Here is an 18,737-nt window from a genome sequence, read left to right on the forward strand (position 1 = left end):
GTGGTGACTAACAGGAAGCTGTGACTACAAACCCACCTTGTAGTACAGTGTGACACCAACTGTAACAAAGAGAAGGCAATTTTCTTGGAAACTCATTAAGACACAGGATGTTCATTAGAGAATGAAACAAACCTTCCATCCTAGAAGAATTCTCCTAAAGCTCAGGAAGTAAACAACTCAACGGCTTCAGGAAGTCCCTGGAACTGATCAGATTCACTAGACTTTTCCTTCCCCAAGCATATATAAGCATTAAGGACTGCTGAGAGAGACTCCCAGACAAGCTGACCTGTCTAGAAGAGACAGGAACCAGCCAAGCTGCCAGCAGATAGAATGTATCCACCAGGTTTCCAGCTTTCATGAGCTTCCATCCAGTCTGGAGTCTCTGTCTTTGAATCATTTCTTGTAAGTTAGTAAGACTCCTATAAGTAACCCTTTACCCACATTCTTAAAACTAACCCCAATAAAACACATTGGTTCAACAAGTCGGATTTTGGTGTCATTCTTATTTGTCCTGTTGTCAGTTCCCTATCTGGGATGAGTAGATGTTTGTTCATGTCCTCCCAGGAACAGAGTCACACAACAGCCAAAGGCACTAGGTGTGGTAATTTTTTTCTTAACCTTTGAGATCAAATGAGACAACATATAAGTGTGGGAAGAAAGGTAGAATAGAAGCACAGAATATAAAAACTGATATAATATTTCACAAGGGAATGAGTTTTCCAGGTTGCAGGAAATTGCAATCATTTGAGGTAAAAGGAACAACATGTGTTGAAAGGAGAAGGTGTGATGTATAAAGTGTGCCTGGTATGCTTTGTGACACCTCCACAAAGTCTGTAATCACCAGCTCCAGGACATCAATGTGAGTATTCTACAGATGCTTTCCGATGCTGTTCCAAGATACAAGCAGTCTGGGAAGCCCGCATCAGTCTGACTTTCCCAAGGTTTTATGGGAGACCACTTTGTAACAATCTAAAGCACCCGACTCATCAAACATCTAAGATATATGTTTATCTTGCCATGGAGCACATTTGGGGTGCTGTGACGATCTGACAAAGTACTTGCCACACAAACATGAGGACCTGGGTCTGACACTCCCAAACCAGGAAAGGCGATGTCACCTGTAATCCCAGGGCTGGGAAAGCAGAGACGAGGATCCCCGGCTTGCCGGCCCGCCATTTAGAATCAGTGAGCATCAGGCTCAGCCTGAGACCCTGTCTCAAATAATGAGATGGAGAATGCACTGAGGTGGGATGTACTGAGGGACACAGTTGTCCTCTGGCCTCCACACTCACACCCCCACACACAAAATCACTTTTTAACTGACACACATTTACTTTTAACTATGTAAGTAAATAAAGAACATCTTACTGTAAAAATGAATAATCTGTAGTGCCGGGGCTGTAGTCAGGGCTAGAGTGTGTGTTTAATATGCACAAGGCCCTGGGTCATTCTCTAGCATATGCTTATACACACAGAGAGACAATCTAACATAGACAAAGTCTCTTTCAGTTACCACCACCCCATCTCTTCTCCATTACTAGAGGACTTCTCCCCAGATATTCAACCAAGTTCCTTTAAAAACAAAAAAATTACCCTATGATTATAACTTGCTAAGAGCATGAATTATGAAGCTTAATTCATCCAAAAAAATAAGACCAGATGAATAAGTGACCTATTTGAAAGTATTAAGTTTCAAAGCAGTGGCTTGCCAACCAAAGTTCTATAGATATTAGTTCAGACTAGCCTCTAATTCATAATTCTCTTACCTCAGTCTCCTGAGTCCTGAAGTTACAGGTGTGGCTACTCCAACCCAACTGTATTCTCCATTTAGTACAAGAAAGATAGGTTTAGTTTCCAGAACTAACCTGCTGTGTGCATCACCTATGTATCCAGAGTTAAAGGAGAGTGAAGTTTAGCGCTGGCGATCAAGGTGTGAGCACCCAAAGGCATCCACTCAAAGGCGGCCGTGAGCTATGCATATGACTCAATGTATACACTGCAAGGAAACACCTGAATTTTTGGTGAAAAGGAAAAAGTCTTGCCCATCCCTGAGCACAGTAGTACATACCTGCAATCTCAGTCCTCAGGAGGAGTCTGAGTTTGTGGCCAGCTTGAACTACACAGTGGTCACATGGAGACTCCGTTTCAAAAAACCAAGGGAAGGGGATATGGCACAGGGGTGGAGAATTTTTAGCATGCACAGGGTCCTAGATTTGATCTCTAGCACTACCAAACAAACAAACAAACCCCTCATCCATTAATTATCCTATTGTTGAAATCTAAAGGATTAAAAAGTGCCAGCTGCAGTGCAGTTCACACCTGAAATTCTAGCTGCTCTGGAAGCCTAAGCCAGAGGAGTGCAAATTCCTGGCCAGCCTGGACAACTTAGTAAGATCTATCTCACAACAAAATAAAACAGGAGGAGGAGGGTGGAGAGGAGAAATTATCTAAATATCTAAAATTAAAAAAAAAAATAGGGCTGAGTTGTAGTCTAACATACCTTTTGCCTAGCATGCATGAAGGTTCAATCCCTGAAATGGAGAAATCAGCAATCAAAGCAACATCAAAATGTGCCAGGGCTGGTTCACAGCTCAATCATCTCTTCAGCCTAAACCTGTGTGCTCTTGGGAGCTGGAGAGTCCTCAGCAGTGGCAGTCCTGGCTCTGGGGAGGACAATTCTTTGCTGCAGGAAGCTGTTCTGTGTGCTCAGATGCTTTAGTATCATCTCATCTCCATCTACTACATGCCAGTAAGACCCCAAGTCCAGCTGAAACATCAGAAATGTCTTCAGATCCATACAAGCTGAGAAACCCTCATATAGACCCAAGAATGAAGAAAAAAAAGGGGGGGGGGGAGAGGGTAAGGATGAATGGGTAAGGATGGAAACATAAAACAATGGAAAATAAGAATGTCCAGGGAGTTAAACACAAGCTGAACTGCTGAACCCTTGGATTCTTCAACAACTGCTGAGCTTTAACTCAGGGCAGAAACTACTCCCAAGGCCTGCTGGGAGGCGCCTGTGAACGCCTAGTGGTGGTTACTAAGAGAGAGCACTTCATCTGAGTAGAGTGTGTCGGACTGGGAGCTTTTAAATCAACCACCAACTTCTTGCTGCTCCACTTTACAATTTGTGACTGAAGTATGAAAGATAATTTGTCCAAATGGCAGGAGAAATCTGGTAAGAGTTCCATGGTGGCCCTCCCAGTGATTTTTCTTGCTAAGTTTGCAACAAAGAAACGCTACATAGTGGCCTTGAAAACAGTACTATTAATAATACCCTTAGAAAACAAACAAACAAACAAAACCTGCGTCAGCTACCTGGTGATCTCCCAGTTAAACTCTGTTTGGATCTGGGGTTATCAAAGAGACGTCTCTTTGGGGTCGTCTGTGGGGTATTTCCAGGGAGAAAGACCCTCCCCCAGAAGGCCACAGAAGCCCAGATACTAAGAGATCTGGGCACAAGCAGCTCTCCCTTTGTTGGCCTCTTCTGCTGCTATAGCTGCCATCATACCCCACTCCCTCCAGTAAGCTGAATATCGGGGCTTCTCCCTGGTTATCAGGGAGTTGCCCAGGATACTCCAGACCCCAGGCACCAGAATAAGACAGCTAAGGCACCCAGCCTCATGTGTGCACTGAAGCAATTCTCTTCCTCTCTAGCACACAGCTAGCCATTGTTGGACTACCCAGCATGCATCATGTATGCCATTCTAACAAATCCCATCCTCAATGTGGAGAACTAGAACCTGGAAGTCTTCTCTCTGGAGAACACAATTAGTCTCTTGACCACTAAACTTTGCATCACTCTTCAACTTCCTCAAAAGTTTTCTACGTGTTTTACATTCTTACTTTCTACCATTTAAAAACAGTTATGACCTTGGGTCAATTTCTGCTATTAGGCTGGCTACAGGAGCCCCTGAGTCCTATGGAAAGAAGTCAGCAGAGTTGCCAAATAAGAAAGCGTTAGAAGGCCCAGCTGATGGTTCTCCTGGTAGACTGAAAGTCCACCACTGCAGATAAAGGAAGAACACAGGAGCTCTCTTGCTTAAAACAAGGCAGACTGCAAAGCCAAGCTTGAAGGAGTCTCTAAAATTCCAGAGGGAAACTAGAAATGGATGAAATGAAGCTCCTGGCTGGCTGTTGATATAGTAGGAAGTAGGGTTGTAAACATGGAACTCTGTACAACAGGTTCACCAATTTAACTTGCGTCTGTGAAGTATGCTGTTAGAATAAATGGGATTACTGTAAAACTCTACATTCCCCAAGTTAGCTTTACAAGATAATAAGCTGCACATGCATTTCTGAACTAGTTCTAAAAATTAAGGTGAATTTTCCATAATATCTCTTCTTAAACACTCACAAAAGAAATTTATAAAATCCAGTTTAAACACAATGTGCATTTCATTCAGCGAAATGTTTTTCAGAAGCCCCACACAAACCCTAGGTAGTGCTTTCCAGCTGACTGCCAGATAATGGTGGGCATTTTCTTTATCCTACACTGAACTTGAAACAGCATTTATTCACACACTCAAGACCAGTCAGAAACAAGCATGCAGTAGCCAAGTACATCTTAAATTAACTTTTGTTACTCTGAATAGGCCTTTATAACCTTGAAATTTCATCATCATATAAAGAATATTTTAACCAGGGTTGAATCACATATATAGTATGTTGTAAAAACATAACGTTGAATTTCTGTCATCACCATACAAAAATCCATATCAATTTAGAGTATTTGAGACTTGTTGCTTTCTTAGTCTAAAATGAGATACAATAATAAATGGGGAGTTCATTAGGAAGAGTAACTTTTGTAATTGTTGCTTTATACCATGTGGTCATCTTAGATGGTGAAGCCGCATGGCAGGCTGCCAGCCATGTGATCGACATGGTTGTTATTTAAAACACTTGTGTTTCTAGAGATATATACCTCTAAATGAGAGTTGCATCTATACATGCACACACACCCTATACTGATAACAAAGTAAGAGTAGGAAATGTGCATGAGGCCTAGAACACCATAAAAACGGTCTTAGCCTTGGGAGTGATGCCAGGGAGATCATTCAAAAGTGAAGTTTACTCAGTCGTATGCTATGACGTTCGGTTTACAATACGCTTCTTAGCATTTACATTGTTCCCATGTTATAAAAAAAGGTTGCTGTGAGCTGGGTAGTGTGCGCCTCCCAGGACTCCCAGCATGAGGGAGGCTGTGGCAGGAAGACCACAAGTTGAGGGCTAGCATGGTCCATGCAGAGCTTGTTTATAAAAACACAAGTGCACTAGCAAAAACCCCTATAGACTCAGTTTTCCACACATTTGTTTTCTTAGACTAAGGCCTTAGGAAATAGAATTTAAGGTAAAAAGCAAAATTATTTTTCAGAGTCTTCAGACATATTTTCTAAGTTTTCCCTCTGGACAGTACTTCTATCAGCAGTGTAAGGGGGGGCTTCTGCCCTTCCTGCTCCCTTGTCAACACTTCTACTCTGTGAGTCCTGTCTTGATAGCTGGTTTTAGAAAAATCAGCATATGACCAGGTTGGCTCCTAGTGAGCTTATTGCCTTAACGATGAACTACAGCACTTGGGGCTTCCAGTAATCTAGTTACTGCAGAGTGCTGCCTCGACAGCTCTCCCACAGTGTTACTGGGGCTACTTTGTATTATTATATTTATTTACCCTGTATCTTTATCTAACAGGAAGTCTCGAGGGAAACTTCTTTGTATCTTTAGCTTCCTATGTACCACACCCTGGGCTAGAAACAGCACCGGGTGGTGAGAAATAGCATCTTCCCTTCTAAAAGGCTCATGTTTAAGTCCTAGCTTTACCACTTACTGCTGTGTGCAACCTGATTGTGTCCCAAAAATTCCAGAAAATTAATCGGCAATTGACCATATTGAGAGAGTTAAGGTGAATAGGTCCTGAGGGTGGAGTCCTCATCAACCGCGGTCAGAAACCTTGAGAGAGAGAGTGGAGAGCCTTCTTGCTCCTACAGTCCCTCACCATCTACCACAACTGTGGCTCACTGGCTTTCCAGACCCCAGAACTGTGGACAACAAGGTTCTGTTGACTATACATTACCCATTCTCATGTATTTTGCTATAGCAGGGCAAGCATACTAAGACTTTGTGCAAATGAAGGTTAATGTTGCCCCTCCCTTTCCTGGGCTTGAAAGTTAAACAGGACTGTAACACTTATTTCACAATATATATAAAATGCCTCAGTTCCAGACTGTCAGTGGTTTGACTAGCAGTTTTTCAAATGCACAATGGTATGAAAGCAATAAGTATTTAGTGTAAACCATGCTCCATGTTTTGAATTTTGATTTTTTTTCTGATCCGATTCTCTCTTGTGACACTGAGTAATAGCAGCAAGCCACAGCAGCCAGTCAGCCAGGCTCTGTACCATGAGGGTAAATGACTGACATTCTCTGTCCGATCTGCTGCTAAGCAACAATGTTAGTGCACTTTGTCTTGTAATGCTTTTAGCTTACCAGGGGTTATAGACAATGTTATGTTATATAAAACATCAGGTTATGGTAAGCCCAACATAACTGAGGGACAACTGGATGTTCTGATAAATGTCCTGGATGTTTGTTACCTCACTTTTCCTCCTTTTCACTGTTAATTCAACTGTGCAGTCCCAACATTAAAGATCTTCACATTTGCTCTAACTTGTTAATAAGGCTATAATCAAGACAGGCATATCTTTCATAATGATTGCCTCTGGGAAGGATAACTAAGCAAAACTGATGCTTTTTGATTATTAGTCTTTTATATAGCACTCATTCATTCATTCATCATTCATTCATTCTGAGAACAGGGATTTCTTTTTTTTTTTTTATCAGTTACATTTTATTAACTCTGTATCCCAGCCGTGTCCCCATCCCTCATTCCCTCCCAGTCCCTCCCTCCCTCCCTCATCTCCACCATGCCCCTTTCCAAGTCCACTGATAGGGGGAGACCTCCTCCCCATTCATCTGATCCTGTTTTATCAGGTATCTTCAGGACTGGCTGCAAAGCCCTCCTCTGTGGTCTAACAGGACTGCTCCTCCCTTGGGGGTGGGGAGGCCAAAGAGCCAGTCATTGAGTTCCTGTTAGAAATAGTCCTTGTTCCCATCACTTTGGGAAACCAATTGGTTACTGAGCTACCACAGGCTACATCTGAATGGAGGTTCTAGGTTATATCCATACATGGTCCTTGGTTGAATGTCAGTCTCAGAAAAGACCCTGTGCCCAGATATATTTGGTCCTTGTGGAGCTCCTATCCTTTCCCCATCAGACTAACTCCCCTTCTTTCTTATGATTCCCTGTACTCTGCCAAAGGTTTGGTCATGAGTCTTTGCTTTGAAAACACTGCTAGTTAGAGTCTTTCAGATGCGCTCAGTAGACTCCTGTCATACGTTCAATGCACATCCCATCTGTCTTTCTAAACGAAGATTGATCATCTTGCCCCATGTCCGCTCAATTGATTATCTTTTTTAGGCGTATAGATTTCATTATGTTTATCATATCTTATAGGTCTATATAAGTGAGTATATCCCATGTTTGTCTTTCTCCTTCTGGGATATTTCACTCAGAATGATCTTTTCTAGAGCCCACCATTTGCCTGCAAATTTCATGATTTCCTCCTTTTTGATTGCTGAGTAGTATTCCATTGTGTAAAAATACCACAATTTCTGTACCCATTCCTCCGTTGATGGACATCTGGGTTGTTTCCAGGTTCTGGCTATTACAAATAAAGCTGCTATAAACATGATTGAGCAAGTATCCCTTTTGTGTACTTGAGTGAACTTTGGGTATATACCTAGCAGTGGTATAGCTGGGTCTTGAGGAAGCACTATTCCTAATTGTCTTAGAAATCGCCAGATAGCTTTCCAGAGTGGTTGTACCAGTTTACATTCCCACCAGCAGTAGAGGAGGGTTCCCCTTTCTCCACAACCTCTCCACATGTGTTGTCGCTTGAGTTTTTCATCTTAGCCATTCTGATGGGTATAAGGTGATATCTCAGGGTTGTTTTGATTTGCATTTCCCTGATGGCTAATGAGGATGAGCATTTCTTTAAGTGTTTTTCTGCCATTCGATATTCCTCTGTCGAGAATTCTCTGTTTAGCTCTAAGAACAGGGATTTCTAATAGAATCCAAATGCTAAGAGGCCTCAGAGGAGAGAGGAAGCAGCAAATGCAAAGGTAGTTAAAAAAAACTGCTCTTGGGCCAGGTGTGGTGGCATACGCCTTTAATCCCACGCGCTGGAGGCAGAGGCAGCTGGATCTCTGTGAGTTTGAGGCCAGCCTGGTCTACAAAGGGAGTCCAGGACAGCCAGGGCTCTGTTACAGAGAGAAACCCTGTTTAGAAAAACAAAATGAAAGAAAGGAAAAAAGAAAGAGAAAAAAATAAAAAGAAAAACTGTTCTCTGCCTCTTTCTACTCCCCTTCTCTTTCCTCTTCCTATTCCTTTTTCCTTCCTTTTTCTCCTCCTCATTACCCATTCCTTACCCCATCCCCATACACTCAACACAACTGTCCCCAAATGACAGCCCCAGTCCAGAGTGTACAGAAGTGTGTTGGAGTTCTTATTGTAGGTGGGAGTTGTTTGCTTGTGGTTGTTTAGCAATAGAAGATTATTTCTATGGGAGATTAAGAAATAAACTAAGAACAAAGAAAAAAGCTCTTTTCAAAAAAAAAATAATAATGTTTTCTTGCCTTTCCTTCTTCTAATCTGTCTCCCAGAGAAGAAGAAGAAAGGGTGGGAGAAGTAATACAACCTGGTGCCTATGAGCTGGCACGCTTTGCTTCTATGAAGTGCGCAGCCTTGCCTATATGGTAGGATAGACTCAAGCAGTGCTCAGGGGGAGGGCCTTGTAGGCAGCCTTCACTGGGTGTGAGCCCTCACCTGACATTCTATCCTCCTCTCTCTCACACACACACCCTGTGTGCTTTGGGATCCCTGTACTAACATATAATTTTTATTTAACATCAAATACCTTCTGTTTTTTTTTTGAGAACATCTCATATGCTAAATTATTCTCAGAAATTTTAGCTAATGTGACTTTTTTAAAAACTACTTTGGATAGCTTATAGAATATATTTAGTATCTTTTAAAGATGTATTTGTATGTATGCATGCATGTATATATATATGTGTGTGTGTGTGTGTGTGTGTGTGTGTGTGTGTGTGTGTGTATGTATGTATCTGTGTGAGTGTATGCTGCATGTGTATGGGTGCCCATGAAGGCCAGAAGAGGGCATCAGCTCCAGTTATGAGCCACCCAATATGGGTTCTGGGAACCAAATGTCTTCTGGAAGAGCAGCAAGGACTCTTAACAACTGAGCCATCTTTCCAGCTGTATATTTGCCATTTTTTTAACTAGTAAAATTAACTGATAATTTTCCAAAGATAAAAACAAATACAATATAATACAACATTGCCAAAAAGAACAAAATAAACTTGAGTAGGTCTCCCAAGTGTCAACACCTGCCCCATGTCCCTCTTTTCAAGTGCCAAATGAATGGACCCTGACTCTCTATGTCCATGTCAACAAGACAGAAAGGGACTGACGCCACTTGAGTCCATTGGGCAGCCCTTATAGAAACCATGAAGTCACCTACACTGTGAGTTGAAGCTCTGTTCTCCAGAAAAGGACTGCACAGTGTCTACACTGTAAGGATTAGAAGGGATTCAGTTTCCGACAATACCAGATAGTCAAGGGATTTCAGTAGAGCTCTGAAACCCCAAACCAGATGCGTCATGTATAAAAGAGCATGTAGAGCACCCTGTCCTACAGTTGCTTTTACTGTGAAATGGAAAGTCCATACTAGAACAAACAAAATATGTAGTCAGAATCTGTTGGTATTTAATGAGACAGATACCTCATATGGTTTTATTTGTTTATTGCTGAATGTGTTTTTCAAAGTAAATTTTTAGATTTTCAAAGTGAATTTTTAACTATCTTGTTCCAGTGTTTTAATAAAATGTAAAATATCTATAGGATTCTGCAAGGCCACATGTTAAATGAACTGAGGACCAGGTCATGAGCCTGAAAAAAAATTTTACCCAGTGCTCCTGCTGTTTCTTTTTACTCCAGGAGACATTCTATCATTGCTGACAGTCTAGCAACTGATCTCTCCTTTCATTTAGAGAATTCCTCAGTTGTGGGGACCAAAGGCTAATTTTTAATGCCTTCTTAAATTACTTCCTCACAAATGTGGTGACAAACACCACATTTTTTTTTTTACCACTAATCTCTTTTCTGTCTCTATGGCTTTGCTATTCTGGATATTTTGCATAAACAGGATCACAAAATATATACTCCTCTCTGTCTGGCTCCTTTGACTTAGCCTGCTGTTTCCAAAGTTCATCTGTGCTGTAGCATGTCAAAATGCTTAATTCCTTTTTATGAAGACATAGCATTCTCCTGAGTGGGTCATATTTTCTTTGTTTATTAGTTGGTATATTATTTGAGTTGTCAGCTTATTATATTTTTAATTATTGCCATCTTAGGGGATGTGTCATGGAATCTTATGGGTTTAATCTGCATTTCTGTAATGGTTAGTGGTAGTAAACACTTCTGTTTACCACTTTGTATCTTCTCTTTGGAAAGCCATCTATTGGGACCCTTTTCGCAATTTTTTTAAATTGTAGCATATGCTTTTTTTTTTAACATTTATTTATTATGTATACAGTGTTCTGCCTGCATGTAAACCTGCACGCCAGAGGAGGGCACCAGATCTCACTATAGATGGTTGAGAGCTACCATATGGTTGCTGGGAATTGAACTCAGGAACTGTAGAAGAGCAGCCAGTGTTCCTAACCTCAGAGCCATCTCTCCAGCCCCCCTTTTCACAATTTTAAACTGGCTTGTCCTTCTCTGACTTAGAACAACTTGTCAGACCTCTTCTGAGGCATGGTTTGAGAAGCTGTCATTTAAATCTGTGTTTTCTATCCTTCCCAAGAGCCCTACTCTCCTGGATCATCTTTGGTGAGCATTAGTCGGTTAACTTCTGTTATAGCTCACAGCCCAGCTGACAAAACTGAGCACACTCACCTGGGAACAATGACTTAGGCAAGCCTCTATTAGCAATATGAAATCTGTTCAGTAGTTATTCTGTGCCCAAGGACCAGGCTCCGGAGTTGTAATTCTAAGCAGTTAAGTGGCAAAAGCCAGTCTAAGGAAACCTGGGGATTGACAAGTGGAAACTGGACAGCTGAGCCGGATCTGTGAACTGGAGCAAAAAGGAATAAAAAAATCTAAGAAACAGTCACCCTTTCTTGCTGTTTTCTTCTAAGATAAGATAGTTATCCAAATAAGACCTCTCTTTCCTCAGTGTTCTCTGCCTGGTCCCCCAGCCGTGCCATCCATCCCTCATCCCTCTGCTAGTCTAGGTTGGTGTCCAAAAACTCCACTGGTATTTTTTCCCAAAAGATCAGGTAGGCAAATAAAGTAGGGATCCTAATTCTATCAACCAATCAATTTAAGCACACAGTTGGTTGCCAGGCAAGTTTAGTTTATATCTCATCATTACTAACTCTGTACATGTTATTTCCCCTTTTAATCTTAGGTTTATTTATAAGGGGTCTGGGATGTAAGAATGTCATTTTCCCTGGGGACCTAACCCCAGGTTTGGTGGAAATTGTTCTCTGCAGCTTCCTGAGAGTTGCCCCGGTACACTCCTGTCAGCAAGAAAGAGGGAGTACTGTTGCATGGACACACTTGGGGACCACTCGTTGCTAAGCCCCCATTTTTCCCTTCCCAGGACCCTCTGTCCTGGACCTAGCTGACATGCACCTGTTATCCCAGCTCTTGGGAGGTTGATGCAGGAGAACTGCTATGACTTTGAGGCTAGCTAGGACTACATGTGAGTTCTTGGCCAGCCTGAGCTGAAGTATGAGATCCTATCTCAAAAAAAAAGTATGTGGTGAGTGTATCTAAGAGGCATTAGGGAAGAAATGAGGGGTGAATATGATGAAAATACATTGTATGCATATATAAAATTCCCAAAGAAATTAAAAAAATTTTTTTTAAAAATCCAAAAGAAAAAAAAGCTATATTGAAACTTAAAAATTTACTAGCTTACATTTAACATCAAAGAAAGTGTCAGAATTTCGTGGCTATTATGGGAAATGCTACTCAGTGTGTATCAAGTAGCCCAGTATGGCATGTAGATAGTGTTTGGTGTTGCTAGCTTTGACCCTATGAAACCCAAGTGTGCTGAGTTGCCTAATGTCTATTTTTAAACACAAGATTGACTTTCCCTATTACACTAAGAAACCTAATATAGCAAAGGTGCTTGTCAGGTTGGCAATGACTTTCCAGACCTTTTATGCTTTTGCTTTTAAAAAAAAGTAAATTGAAATAATCATTTTAGAATAGTAAAATTGGGGCTAGAGAGAGGGCTCAGCAGTTAGGAACATGCGCTGTTCTTACAGAGGACATGAGTTTGGTTCCTAGCACCCATGTCAGGTGCCTACAACCACCTGTAACTCCAGCTCCAGGAAAATGCAACACCCTCTTCTGGCCTCTGCAGGCACATGTGTACATAACCACAAACAAACATGCACATAAATTTAAAAAATAATGAAAAAAATCTTAAAATAGTAAAATTATGCTCAAATAAAAGGAAGTTGGTAAATGAAAAACAGGCATTGGGGGCTGAAGAGATGGATCAGAGGTTAAGAGCACTGCTGTCCTTCCAAAAGTCCTGAGTTCAATTTCTGGCAACCACATGGTAGCTCACAACCATCTATACTGTGATTTGGTACCCTCTTTCTGGCCTATAGGCACACATGCAGACAGAATACTGTATACTGTAGAAATAATAGATAAATATTTTTTTAAAAAAGAAAAACAGGCATTGGTTAAATATGGATTATGTGGAATACATGTCTTTAAATATATATATATATATGTATATATAAAATGTTTATATATGATTTGAAGACAAACAGGAGAGTTCCATCACTGACTCCGCCATAGGCGATGCTAGCGTCCTGCAAACTCTCTGAAATTGTGTAAATTACTCATTATTTCTATGTTTCTCACAAAATAAGGGTGAAAGCAATGAACCATTACCTTATTTTTAAAAATCCAAGATAACAAATGATGGTGTTCAGAATGAGTGAGGTGCTCCTTGAGCAAGTTTTGATTTCCCCTCCCTTCTCTGGCCCCTGTCACTGGCCCTGAACATGAAGAGGGTCAGGGAAATGACCTCAAAGCATCCCTCTAAGGCAAGTGCCATCAGCAGACAGGCTCTCCAGCCAAGTACATGACAAAAGCCAGTGCTTTTGCCATGAAGGGAGGGAGAAAGGTTGGTGGCAGGAACCCAGAGGCTGAAAGAAAACCACTAGGGGCCTGAACCATACCCCTACCTCAACTTCCTAGAACCCACTTCACCATGCAGGGACTTCAGTGACAGATATCTATCTGCCCACTCTAGAGTCTAGTTCAGATTATTAGAAACTTTGCCTCTTTTGTTCACTCCGTGTTTATATTGCCTAGCACGGAGTAGACCCACAGTAAACACCTGCTGAATGTTAAGGCTTGTCACTTGTTATGGATCCTTTTCTGCAAGGAAAGGGGATTATTTTCACTGCAAATCAGTAATTCTAAGTATCCTGGTGAGATCAGTCACTAAGGGGGGAATTTTTGGTGAATATAAACACCTTAAGTTGTTAAATTTGCAAATAAAAATTAGAAATACATATGGTACAGAATGGTGAGTGGTTCTTGGCATGTGAGTTTTCCTAAAGCACATACAAATGAAGCATAGGAGGACCATAAGGTAAGTGGTAGATAGAGCAATGGTGATTAATCTTCCCACATAGGTTGGACTTTACTAGATCAAGGTGTAGAATTTTTGAACTGAAGACATTCCAATAGGCTTAAGAGAGAATTCTCTGAACTAAAAACAAATGCTATACTTATCCCTCATTTACAGTCTGGCTCAGGGGTCAGTTGGGACAAGCCATAGAAGGCAGGGATGCTCTCTGCAAACAACATAACTGAACAATCCTTTAGTACTCCAAGCAACTGTATTTCTAGAGTCACTGAGCATTGTCAATCTCTGGTTAAACAAGTGGCCATCAACCAGCAGCAGTCTATCTAATCCAAGTTCAATATCCCAATTACACTGGCTTCTTGAACAAGTTTAACATGCTCACATTCAATTACTCACTCATTCACTCATTCCTTCACTTACTCCATCAACAACCCTGTGTTATCCTCAGAGATTCTGGATGGTATGAGAAAGTTTACATCAGTAATTAGCAGCACAGGAGCTGGGAGTGGAAACTTGAGGTATATTGAGTACATATCATGCTTGGTGAACTTTTCTCCCCAGCTAGTATCACTCTGAGAAACCATCCTAACTCTAACTTAGAAAAAGAGTTTTTACTTATTAGCTAATACCCTAATAATGAATCTGACATTGTGCTGAAAGTAACTGATTCCCCCTTCCCCAGACGCCTCAATGTTACTATTTTTATGTCCCTACTATCTGGCACAGGAGCTGACACAGCCTCTGAGTTTATTATCAGTGAAGCAGTTGTCCCATGGATTCCATAAAGCTAGCTAATTTACATTGTATCATGTCTGTGTTATTCTATGTGATTTCCCCTCATCATATGTGGCTACAAAGCCTTTGAAATGTGTGCAGCAAGGGAAAAGGAACTGGGATGTGCTCTAAAACAAAATGCAGCCAGAGTTCCAAGACACAGGACAAGACAATGTAAACTATCAAATGACTATGTTTTGTAAACATCCATTGCAAATAGTACCTTGATTATTGCATTAAATAAAATACATTATTAAAATTACTGGGTTTTTTTCCTATATAAATTTTAATGGCCACTTCAAATGTTAAGTTAGTGCTGGTGCATACGGGAAGCAGAGGAAGGGGGAATCGCTGAGTTTGAGGCCAGCCTGTTCTACAGAGTGAGTTCCAGGAGAGCCAGGACTACAAAGAAAAACCCCATTTCAAAATGGGTAGAGGGGGGAGAGGGAGGAGGGGAGGGGAGGGGAGGGGAGGGGAGGGGAGGGGAGGGGAGGGGAGGGGAGACAAACGGACAGACAGAAAGGTTAAATTATCTATGTGGCTGATGTTATATTTCTATTGGCTAATGCTGGACTAACAACAGATTCTTTTCATGTACAAATCACAACCAGTCTCTTGCATTTCACTAAGTTTCCTTAACGTGGAAGAATGATTTGGTTCTAATGTCTGAGTGGTACCATACTTTCCCCAAGCCCAGGCTCAGAACAGCCAGGGGACATAATGACATAATTCTGTTGTTGCTGCTCTCTCAATATGTCCCACACTTTAGGAGGTTTGCTGTTTTCAAGGAAAAAATAATAATTACAGTTCTTGCATTGTTCCTCATTGTTCAGTCAAACTCTCACCAAGGGCATGAGATAGCCATGAAGCCAACACTTCAGCAGCTCCTAGCTTTCTGGTTCCAAGGGCCTCCGTTTTATCCTCTCTCCTCCCTCAGCCTCTGGCATCCCAGGCAGTCAGGCACCCTTCCCACCCCAGGCTTTCCCCTGGCCTCAGAAGAGGGCTAGCTCAAATGACACACTTGTGAGAACACCTTAGTAAGCAGACAGTAAAAGACACCACACAAACAGACATGTGACCCAGAGTGCCCTGAACGAATAATAACTACCCTCATCTCCCAGAAGGGTGCTTCCCTATGATGATGAATTAGTTACATTGGAATACCATTAGGAAATTTAATGCTACCAGCCCAGATTGGAATGTTTTACAAGGCCCTGCCAACACTGCAAAGGAAAATGATTTTGAAGTTTTAGGTACTTTTGTAAACACCTCCCCACCTCCCGCCATGCTTACAAGTATCTGCACATGGAAGAAACTAGTGAGCATTAGGCTGGAGTTTAGGCACCTGGTTCTAGAAAAAACTTAACCTTGACCTACCGGGGCTGCTGTAAAACAGAAATAGTCCACGGTTCCTGAGTGATTGGTGGCAAAGGCCTCAGACAGAAACCAACAAAAGCAAAAGAAAACTTGAGTGTCTGTTGACACATCTGTCTGCAAACTAGGGACTGTGGGTTTGAAACATTTACAAACAGGTGCTTGCTTGCACCTGTTCTAAAAATTTAGCCAGATGATCCTATGGGCCCACTGGTGTTCAGTCTTTTAAGGAAAAGCTGAAATAACCACTTTAAAAAAAAAATGTTTTAACTCCTGAATGGCATGATAGATAGAACACAACTTTGTAGTTTTACTCAGAATTAAAGCCTAGGCCCTGATTACAGCCTGTGAGGCCCCACCTGGTCTATAACCCAGACATATGGGGGGGGGGGAGGCGGTATGTGGGAGCAGATGTTTGCACACATGTGTGCAGGTAGGACCCAGAAGTCAATTTTGGGTGGCTTTCTTAATCGTTCCACTTGAGCCCAGAGCTCAAAGGTTTGGCTAGTCTAGCTAGCCAGCTTGCTCCGGAGATTATCTGTCTCATCTCCTGAGCCCTGGGGTTACAGGCAGGCCATGGATAGATGCTGGAGATGCCAGCTCAGCTCCTCCCACTTTCATGACAAGTGTTTTACCCATTAAACCATCTCCCCAGCCCCAAATCTGCAGCCCCTAGACAACCCTCCACTCCAGCAGCCTGATCCCCTTGTGCTCCCCAGCCAACCACACATTCCCACCCAGTGCCATTGCACCTGCCCTTCCACTTGCCAGAGACACATTTCTTCAGCTTCTACTCAACTATGGTCTGGCAGAGAGGTGTTCTTTACCATCCTATCACCGCCTTGGCTCACTTATCTCCATACTGGAAAGCCAGGAGGTGTACACCTTGTTCTCTCTACTTGCTGCATCATCTTTTGGGCCTAGGAAGTACCTGACACACCATGGGAGCTCAACAAGTATCTGCACATGGAAGAAACTAGTGAGCATTAGGCTGGAGTTTAGGCACCTGGTTCTAGTCTAAGTTCGACAATGGAAAGTGGCTCCACTTTGAAAACCTGTCCCTTGACATTAGGTTTCTGAGTCTATAAAATGATTGGCCTCTCCTGACTCTGAGACCTGTAGGTTTTATAATCTGTTTCGGCAGGTGATCTTGGATAAAATTTTAGCAACACAGTTTCTCTTCATACGCATGAAGTAACAAGCCTCTGGTACATCTCATTATGACCCCAAATTCTCTTCCAGAGGTGTGGCTTCTCAACCCCATCCTTCTGGGAAGAAACCTGGGATTTCCTCTGCACTCTGAGGTACATCATATAGAACTTTCCCTTCCATCCTTTTGACAGTTAATAACATAATTGTGGTTTTCTGTCACTTTACCCAGAATGTGAGTTCCTTGAGGACAGTAGTAGCTTCTTGATTGCTTTGTCTGCAGCACATGCTACAGTCCCTGGCGCACAGATGAGCTCACTGGATCAGAACCACTGCTCTGCTGGAAGCCAGACCGTCTCTTTCCCCTCACTAATGAGTGGCAGAGAGAGGTATGGTTTTGCTTCTGGTAATGACCTATCCAAAAGCCGCTAGGAAACGAAAATTTTCTGGGAGCTACTGAGAGTCAGATATGCCCTCACACAGTCTCAGTTTCTTTAGTCCTTACATCAGCCTAATGATTAAGAACTGGCACTGCCCTGGGCCACCAGCATAGCCCACTGGTAGAGCACTTGCCTAGCATGAGAGACAGCAAGCAGCAGCTGGGAAAGAATCAGTTTCTTTAATGATGAGGATGACCATTCTGAACTGTAAAACCATTTTGTCATTAGAAGGGATATTTTTGTTGATCCTAAAGGTGGGTATTCTACATATGCATTCACTGAAAAAAAAACAAAAACAAAAACTAAACCGAGAAGTTCAAATAAAGTTCCACTTGATCATTATCTCATCACTCAGAAATAATCACTATCAAGCTTGTTAAACCTTAAACTCATAGGCTTTTCCTAGCATATTTTATGTTTGACATCTGTCCTAGTTTGCTTTCTATTGCTGTGATAAATACCATGACCAAAGTCTACCTGGGAGGAAAAGGTTCTTCAGCTTACTCATCATACTCCATGGAGGGAAGTCAGGGCAAGAACTCAGGTAGGAACCTGGAGGCAGGAACTAAGCAGAAACCACAGAGGAATGCTGCTGACTGACTTGCTCTCCTCCACCAGCCTGAAACTCACTACATAAGTGAAGCTAACTGGACAGTGAGCCGCAGGGATTCTGTTTCTGTCTCCCTAGCACAGAGATTACAAGCACAAGCCACCACGGTGGGCTTTTCACATAGGAACTGGAGATTGAACTCAGGTCCTTGTGTTTACAGAGCAAGCACTTTACCAGCTGAGCCATCTCCCTAGCCTTCTATGCTACTCTTGGGCTACTTCAACTTCTGTTTCTCTGGTCTTGGTTTGGCATTCTGAAATGGTGAATATTCACTTGCTACCTCCAAAGCCTTCTGATAGGAGTACCCAGAAAGACAACATTAACTGATACATGCTTATGATAAAAAAACAAAAAACAAAAAAAACCCACCCATACTACTATTCTTGTTTTAGGCCTGCATGAAAACGGACAAAGTGAAGAGTCCTATTTATTTTTATATAGTGTTATTTAATCTCATTCACCTTATTGATAGTATTTAGGACCAGAATGAATTTTAGGACAGAAGTGGCTGAACCGTCTCTCAGCATAGGCCAGCTGGCCTTGAAATCACGGTCTTTCTGCTTCTGCCCTTCTCTTATTGAAATCACAGGGTGGGCCATCCACACCTGGCCTTCAGGATTCTTTCCTT

The 18,737-nt window shown here is 42.0% G+C and overlaps 1 protein-coding gene across 2 annotated transcripts in view; it reads right to left on the reverse strand.

The window, feature by feature from the left end:
- Positions 1-18,737, reverse strand: part of Cmya5 (cardiomyopathy associated 5) — an 88,317-nt gene that overhangs the window by 67,538 nt on the left and 2,042 nt on the right. The gene's annotated exons all lie outside the window — the stretch shown is intronic.

Source organism: Meriones unguiculatus, chromosome 2 (assembly GCF_030254825.1).
Source record: "Meriones unguiculatus strain TT.TT164.6M chromosome 2, Bangor_MerUng_6.1, whole genome shotgun sequence".
NCBI lineage: Eukaryota > Metazoa > Chordata > Mammalia > Rodentia > Muridae > Meriones > Meriones unguiculatus.